The following is an 8,849-nucleotide window of genomic DNA, read 5'->3' on the forward strand; positions in this document are numbered from 1 at the left end:
ATAGGAGGGGATATTTACTGAAATCAAAAGCTTCCAATCAAAAACATTTTAATAGGTCAAGTTACATTTGAACATAGGGCCACTTATTTTGTAGCAGCTTCACAATTCTTGCATCCATTGAACTTGTGAGTTACTTCCAGGAGTTTATGCTTTAACTTCATTGCAGGATATCAGAATAACCTCCCATGAGCTGCTGTTTGGATGTGAACTCGTAACACGGATAAGAGTTGTCAGTTACAACATCCACATACTTTTCAGAGGTAATTTTCACAACTTCAGGAACCCAGTTGGGGCCGATCAGCTCTCTCCCCCTACGATTGCGGCCAAAAAACATGACTCTGCTACCTCTTTGCTGACGTTGCAGCTTTGTTGGAATATGGTGGCCTTCCACCAACCACACACTATACCATCTATCTGGAGCCCCCAGGGTTGCATGGCATTCATCAGTGAACAGTGAACAAAACTGTTTCATTTATGTCTGGGGCCAATGCAGCCTTTTCTGCTTCTGGAAGATCCTACACCTTGATGTTGGTGGGACTCCAGATACACCAACGGCTTCAAATGTGCCCTTGCTGCTTTACTGGTTTGTAATGACTCAGACCGACTCAGACCAATCTCTACTTACCAACATTTCCTGCATCCAACATGGCAGCATCCATATCTTGAAATAGTTGGTGACTGAATTTACTTCATTTTGTTGGAGCCGGGGGTAAGCCATTTTCTATCCGTGACATCACACTCACTGTGAACAAGACTGTTTAAAAATGAGTCTCCATGTATGTCTGGCCCCCACTAACTCGGTCCTGTTCTCACTACAGTCAACGCTACCCATACTTTCACTCTTACTCAAGGAATCGACTTTAAAGAACTAAAAGTCTCTCCATGGTGTAGCACTATGGCACATTTCCCTTCCCCTCCCATTGTTAAGAGCTTTCTGTTTTACCTGCACAACCACTAGCTTATAGCCCTTCACATCCCCAACCTAAAATTATCGACGCAACAAAAATGGTGAGTAATATTGAAGCTATCCAGACAAGGAAAACAAAGACGTGTATGGATCAATTTGTCTGCAAGTGGACGTATCAAAATGGAGCGGAGCGGGGAGCTTGGGGTCGGTCGATTTTAGTTTCTACATCACAACTGCAAGGTTTTTCAAACTACATTTTTGCATATGCTGCTGATTCACAATTATTTGAATAAAGAAATACTTAGAAACACAATTTTATTTGAAAAGTTGAATCGTTACTTTTGGTTTGGTGTCTGCCAGCTGAAAGTTCTTTAGCTACACTCTTGTCATTTTTTTCAAAATTGTTTCAAGAGTAATTTTATTATTTACTGGTTTAAAAATGATTTATGACAATGTTATTTTTTATTTGTCTTATTCTGTAAAGCACCTAGAATGACCATGTCTATGAATACTGCAAAGCAAAGTAACCCGCCTTGCCTTTGCACACATTTTGCCAAAGAGGTTTCGTGTTTTTCATCACTAACACTTGAACTGCTCTGGTTTAGGACAAGCACACATTTTATTTGACTCCACATTGATTCCAAACTCTTAAAAGTTTTCAGTTTTTAAGTTTATGGCACCACTTTGATTGGCCACACTGCGTTTCCCATATACTTTTATTTGGAAATTTGGTTCTTTTGAAGCTCAGAGAATCCAACTAACTGCATTTGACATGAGGACTTTTGAAAGTTCAAGTGAGTTCTTTCTGACTGAGACATTAGTTCATGTACTGCTGTGTCTCCACCTGCTATTATTATGTTACAACTTATCTCCCTCCGTGTCTCATCTTCAGCTGGTAATAATACCCTTTGGACACACTGTCACACTTGGCTTTAATGACTGTAATTAGTAGATCTTTTATGGCTTGGCCAAAAAAATATTCAAGGGTGATTTGTTGAGTTATTTGTTAAAATAAACTAAAAAGGAAAAAAAACACTACATTACAGTTTAAGGTGATGAATTTTCCTTAAAGAAGTGTGCATTAAATAATTAGCAGTGGATGGTGGGAGTTAAAATGAGGGATAGTAGCAAAACTAAATAGATGAAATAGTTGGTAGATTTAGACTCTTTCAACACTTTGGTACAATCAAGATGCATGTGAAAAGAAATACTCTCATCTTTGAGTTTATTGTTTTTTAAGTTGTTTTGCCGATTTAGACCATAGTTAATTCTATTTTACTGCCTATGAAAAACACATATAATAGATAGAAATATCCTGCTTTTAATCTCAAAAATATATTTGCATTTTGCTATTTGTCTCCCCTGCAGACCTCTTTTAAAAACAATGTCTTGTGTCCTACTGTCACATGCATAAACACTGGCTTAAAATAGAAATGGTAGGAGTAAAAAAAATTAAGCTCTTTCTGTAAGCAGCTCGTGATACAGGAAAGGATGGCTTCAGCCTCCAGGAAGGGGCTCTTCATTAGCTAACACAGCATTTTTTCAAGAGAAAGGCCCAAAGAGCCCTCGTTCCTGCACAGTCAATATCAAGGTGGCAATTTGCCTTTCTTTTTCTCCTTCAAAAGGAAAGAAATAATCACCTAAGGACAATGCTTATCTGCAGGTAACAGAGAAAACATCCAGCTTTGCAGGAGTTTCTTATAAAATACTTTTTTAGGATGAAAGCTTTTCTCTGATGTCATTAGAAATCAGTTAAAGAAACATAAAACATTGATGTATTATTTTGGTACTTTGGTAACTTTATCCCTTGTCCTATCCTGGGCATTTTAACATTGGGAGTTGGGTCATTTAGACCCACTAGACAGTGCTCTGAACCTTTTTTCTTCAATGATTTGTGATCTTCATTGGTGTCCATGGATTGCATGAAATCTTTCCACCTTTATCCACCTTTGTCATGGTAGGAATAACACGTCAATGTAAGGGTGGGGTCATCTAAGATAGCACAAGGGTTAAATAAATAAAATTAACTTTATCTTACCTCTCACTTACCTGCCTCTGCCTTCTGGGTTTCAGCATCTGGGTCCGTCCCGCGTTCTAGTCATGACACATTAATCTGACATTTTCAGCCTAGCCAGTGGTGAGTAGAAATTGATATTCACGGATAAAAAAGAAACTCCTAAAATTTAAATATAATTTGGTTATATAAAAAAAAATCTTGAAATGTACAACTTCTGTAGTGCATTTGCTCTCATTCATTACGATAAAAATCTCATAATTTTAGGATTATTCAATGAAAAGGGGGGCATTAGAGGGGCATAGATTTCTTGGAAGTGTTGACGGCCATTACAAATAAAAGGATTAAAAACACTATATATAGTTGTATTATTTGTATTGATATTAAATGAAAACAGCTGTTCTTTTATCTGACCTGTTATTACTAATGCTTAAAGAAGCTTGTGTTGATGATTTCCTTATCTTCATCACTAATGACACTAATATTGACAAAATAATTGGGGGAGCATGTGGGGGGCGAAGCTTGCTGCACACATTATCAAAATGTATCCAACTGTCTTCCAGAATTTCGGGATGTGAGTATATCCAGATTTCTATTTTTTGAGGCATAAACATGGACACGAGAACTTCACCCTTGTATAAATTAAAGACAAGAAAGGGAAAGGTTACCACAGTATACACTGTACCTATAGCCATTTGCCTTTATTAAGGCCCAAAGCACTTCACAGACTCAATTACCCAAGCACACACACATTCACACACTAATGGTGGCTCCACTGCAAACACTGGGGCCAACCTATAACCACCAATAGCAAAGTAGGGTTCAGTGCCTTGCCTAAGGACACTTAAAAAATGGGAAGGTAAGGCGGGAAACTGAATTAGTGATCGCCCAATGAGACGTCGACCACTTTACCTCTACGCCACAGTAAGGATTACATGCTTTTTTTATGCTACGGGTCCTCCCATGGCGTAAACGTAGAAGATTCTAACAGCTTTTTAAAGTCCAAGGCTAAGGTCCAGCATACCACAATGACAGAGAGAACTAAGCGAACAGGCTGTACAAGGCATTGGCAGCCGTAAAACAGACTATTGGAACCCAAAGCAACAACTCCAGTGTAATCATGTCTTTAAACACTTTGGGTCACGAGTGAGTGAAGCTTAATCTTTTCCTTCAGGGAGTTCTGGCCATGAGGGCAGTAACACAGTGTCACAAAAACATGATGTAGAAACGTGAATGAAAAGATGAATAAATCACACAGCAATATTTTTTCAAGAAAACTGGTAAGTACAAAAGAACAAAATCTTATGTGCTGTTCTTTTTTGTTGTTGCATTTTTTTTTTTTTTGTTTTTTTAATTAGATTTAGGCTATTTTCAGTTAACTAAAATTTGATTAGAATAGGTGATTCAATTGTGTCTGTTTCTCAGTCACTTTGCATTTTCAGAATCTGCTCTTCATTCTTTAAATGTCTTTTATTCTATTTATATCCATGAATACAGGTTTCTATTGTCAGATCCTCCTGTCCTGTCATGTCTTGGTGCTGTCACATTTCAGTCATATAGTTTCATTTATTTAACAACACAAACGGTCTGCCTTTAGTCTCCTGAATTAACGTCCAAATCAACCAAACCGTCAAAAAGCTTGTCTTTAAGCTGCCTGAACACCTTTGTTTAGTTATTCCATCTCAGTAGTTTTAGATTTGATCAAACTTTTCTGCAATTACAGAAGTTTATGTCAGCGACATTATTTTTTCCTTATAAAAGAAGAAAATTCATAAACATTATTAGTGGTTTCTTTTATTTTTTTCAAAAACATCCTCATTGGTTTAGTTAAACCTTTACTGGAGCAGAAGCAAATGTGAGTTTGAAATTAGGTCTAAAAATGTTTTGAGGCAGTCAGTAAATATCCCTCATAAAGTAAATGAGGCAGAGAAACAGCCGTCTTAATATGATCTCCATCCAGCCTGCAGTCAGGAGAGTCTATTATATCGGTTCAATGTTTCAGATAGATTTCCTCTAACTCAGTCAGCAGGTGCGCAGTAACATATGCAGGAGCACAAATTCAGCTGCAGAGAAAGCCACTAACCAACATGCATAGATGGACATCTGGAGCGCTGATCAAAGCACCAGAGGTTTGAATTCCACTCTGCCTGCCCATGTGTCGTAGTGCCCTCGGGCAATACACTGAATCCCACATTGTTCCTGGGGATTATAGGTTGGCGCCAATGCTCTGCAGTGGAGCCGCAATCAGTCTGTGAATGGGTGAATGTGACTGGAATGCAGTTGGCCTTCAAAGGAAGGTAGAAAAGCGCAATAAAACTGTGCAGAAATGCTCAACCTGCTCCTTCACGTGCCCTAGATATTGATCAAAACTTCATATTTACAAAAAACATTTTTACATTGAAGAACACGCATTTAGCTCATGGTCTTCACACTGGACTGTTGCAGCCCGAAACGTGTATTTACACATGTTTCCATAAGTTTTTCATTAAAAGTGGTCAGTAAAATGTACGTTGTCGAAGGCGGAGTGAACGAAGCTTCACTCACACCAACCATTCTCATCTACATCCATGTCACAAAGTATCTCTTTTACCTGCAATGGTAACATATATGTACATTTTCTAATGAATTGTTTTAATGTTTTTGGATTTTAAGGTTACATTACATGTGTAGGTACACATGAAACACTGGATGTAAACTCTGCAGCTGCATTTTCTCCTGCAACATGTTTTTATCCCCAACACCTGATCTAGTGCAATCTCTACTGGAACCATCAGGAAGACATTGAATAAATCACACTGAACTTCTGAAAAGCACATACCTGATCTTTGTTGTTAATACATTTTGGAGAATATGTTACTGTGTAGAAGTTACAACAGCTTTTAAACCTCAATGATGACTAACTTTACTCTGTGTCACTACCGACCCAAAGAAAGATTTCTCTAAAATTCTCTTTATATGCCCTGAAACAACGGATTATCCGCAAAGGTGTGGATTCTCCTCATCAATGCGGGCCGCATCAGGAGCATCCTGACAACAACGCGTTTCTTGATTCCTCATGAACAGAGTGCTCAGGTCTTCTAGTCAAAGTTAATTATCGCCAGGAGCACAGCACATCTGAGCCGAATCCATGGCCAGCATTTGTTCAGCTCCTGAAAATCTCATTTTCTTCCTGTATAGTGGAAGCTGGCCACACAGGAGGGAGACACTTATCTTCTAACAATGTTTTAAAACAGGAACTGGGCGGAACAGAACAACAACCTGACAGCCTTCAAGGTCAGTCTCTCCAACTTGACAACTTAAATGAGGTATGAAATTGAGGTTTTGGAATGAACAATTCACAAAACACAGTTTAATGAAATGAAATAAATGTTGGGCTGCACAATGGTGTGGTGGTTTCTCACCTCCCCACGAGAAGTCCCTGGTTCCAATTGTGCTTGGGCTCTTTTCTGTGTAGAGTTTGGATGTTCTTTTTCTGCATGTGTGGGTTTTCTGAAGGCTTCCTCCCACAGACCAAACAAAAAAAGGATGCTTCATAGGTTAATTAATATGAATTTCCCCTAGGTGTCAATGTAAAACTTAAATTTGAAGTGTATAATTTGATGTATCCTTGAACTGAGCTGTTGAATTAACTGAATAAGAAAAGACCACCTTAGTTTCTACATTATTTCAGCCAACCACTCAGCTTTCACTAGAGTGCAGCCGTGGGAAACACTATAGAAAATTAAATATTTTAAAGCATTTTTTCTCAATTCAAAACAATGCCAAATCCCCCTCATTATGACTTCATCCTATTTATATTTTTACATTAAAACTTTGTTTTTCATCCCATAATGCACTACTGCTATTTTACAAGCAAATGACAAGTGTCTCTGAAAAATTCTATTACCTTGAGTGGCATCATCACTGCCACAACCATTTTAAAACACCACCACACAGCCAACATGGTGACGTTTGTTGACAGTGCACTGACCCATCAATTGTGGCTGTATAGTCAAAGCTGAACCATTCTGGTCAGTTCTTGGCAGAACTTTTCACTCGCTTAGATGTCAATATTTATATTGTCCGAATGTTATTTCAATAAAGAGAATTTTTATCAGAATAGGAGAAAAATTGTATTTTTTGATAGAACAATGTGAATTAATTTAGTCCTCAAGTCTTTGACGGTTAAGCTCTGGGCCAGTGACATCTTGTGTGTTTGGGATGAGCTCGGACCAAAGATGAATAAACCCTAGTCTAGATGCAGATGGTGGTTAAGAGCCAAACCATGCTAAAACATTGTGGTTACAGGTGAAACCCTCCAAGGTGAAGACAGACAATGATCCATAAATGTAAAAGCAAAAATATGAGTGTGATTGGCTGGAAATGAAAAAGTAAACAATTTAGTTATGACATCATAATGAAGGCCTAATTCATGATTGCATGTAGAATGATGTAACAACACAGTGTACCTGGAAGTGATGTTGTTGTTGTTGACCTTTCAGCTTATCCGTTCAGAAGGTGCCACAGCGAATCAGTGAAAGCTGATTTGCACAGGTGGTTTGGCAGAGATTATTACACCGGATGCCCTTCCAAACACAATCCTCTCTTTTATTCGAGCTGGGGACCGGCAGAGAAGGACCCATGACTTGGACCCCCTTGTGGCGGCATTAAGCAGTAGTGCAAAGGGTCTCAGTCAAAAACCTACAATGGTTGAAGAATGATGACTGTATGATGGTGATTCTTGATTATAAACAACTTAATAAAAGTGAAAGGTATGGTGCAATTAAAATTTTTAATAAAAGTATATATTTTTAGGAGAGGGTATTTTGGTAAGTCGACAGTTAGTGATAGTACCAACCTCTGAAAAAGCTGTTAAGTAAAAACAAATTGACATTTTCTGCTAGTGTACAGCTCTGCGTCTGGGTAAGATGCAGTTTGGTTCCCCGTGAGCCTCATCGCTGTTACGTTGCTATAAGAATGATCAGTAGTGACACCTTAATGACCAAATTGTTGTCAAGAAGAAAAAATTGTTGAAGTGAAGTGCTGAGCTTTTCAGGAAAAATACAAAGAGTTTTATTAGTTCACGGAGCTGAATGCAAAACCTGCATGCTTGGTATGTCATCAACAGGTCACAGTGCTCAACGAGTATAACATTCAAAACCACTATGAGGCTCACCATGAAGAAACGTTTCACTATTTGCAGTTAAAAAAAGAGAAGATTCAGTAACTATTATCTGGACTGAAAGAACAACTATCTGCATTTACTGCAGCCGTGACGTCAGTGATGGAGCAGTGACAGACATCTTATTGCTAAGAAGTTGGAGCAAAAATCCAAACCATTTTTGGATGGTGAACTTTTTGAAAAATGCTGAAGGCTGCAGAAGGGTTGAACCCCAAAAAGCAGTCGACCTTTGCCAACATGAGTCTGTCAAAGATTATGATCAGATGCAACATCTCTGAGGAGACTCGGGCGGCCAAATGAAGAAATCCAATCCTTTATTTTGTTTTCAGTCGCTGTTGATGAAAGCACCAACATCACAGATATATACAGCTGTGCATATTAATTAAAGGTGTTAAAGAGACGTCACAGCAGAGTTTCTTGAGATGATGGACACAACAACTGATGACAGTCAGCTGTCTACGTAGTTTCTGTGCCAGACTAAGTGAACTGGTCACGTGATGTCAGTCTGGTCACTAGTGGCGCCCCATCAAAGATCTAGAAGGAGGCAGGTGTTGCTACAAAATTTAGGCAGCAAACCAGGAAAATACTTTTGTACATTTCATTGTGTTTTGCACACTTGAATGACAGTAAATGTGTTGCTGCACAGGATTTGAATCCTGACATTGATGGCTGGGTGAAGTTTCAGGGGAGAAAGGGAGGTTAACTCCACATTCTTATGTTCACAAATGTTTGCAAGTTTAATTTAGATCAATTTTTCATTGATTTGC

Source organism: Oryzias latipes, chromosome 10 (assembly GCF_053564925.1).
Source record: "Oryzias latipes strain Hd-rR chromosome 10, Olatipes_Hd-rR_3.1".
NCBI classification, from domain to species: domain Eukaryota; kingdom Metazoa; phylum Chordata; class Actinopteri; order Beloniformes; family Adrianichthyidae; genus Oryzias; species Oryzias latipes.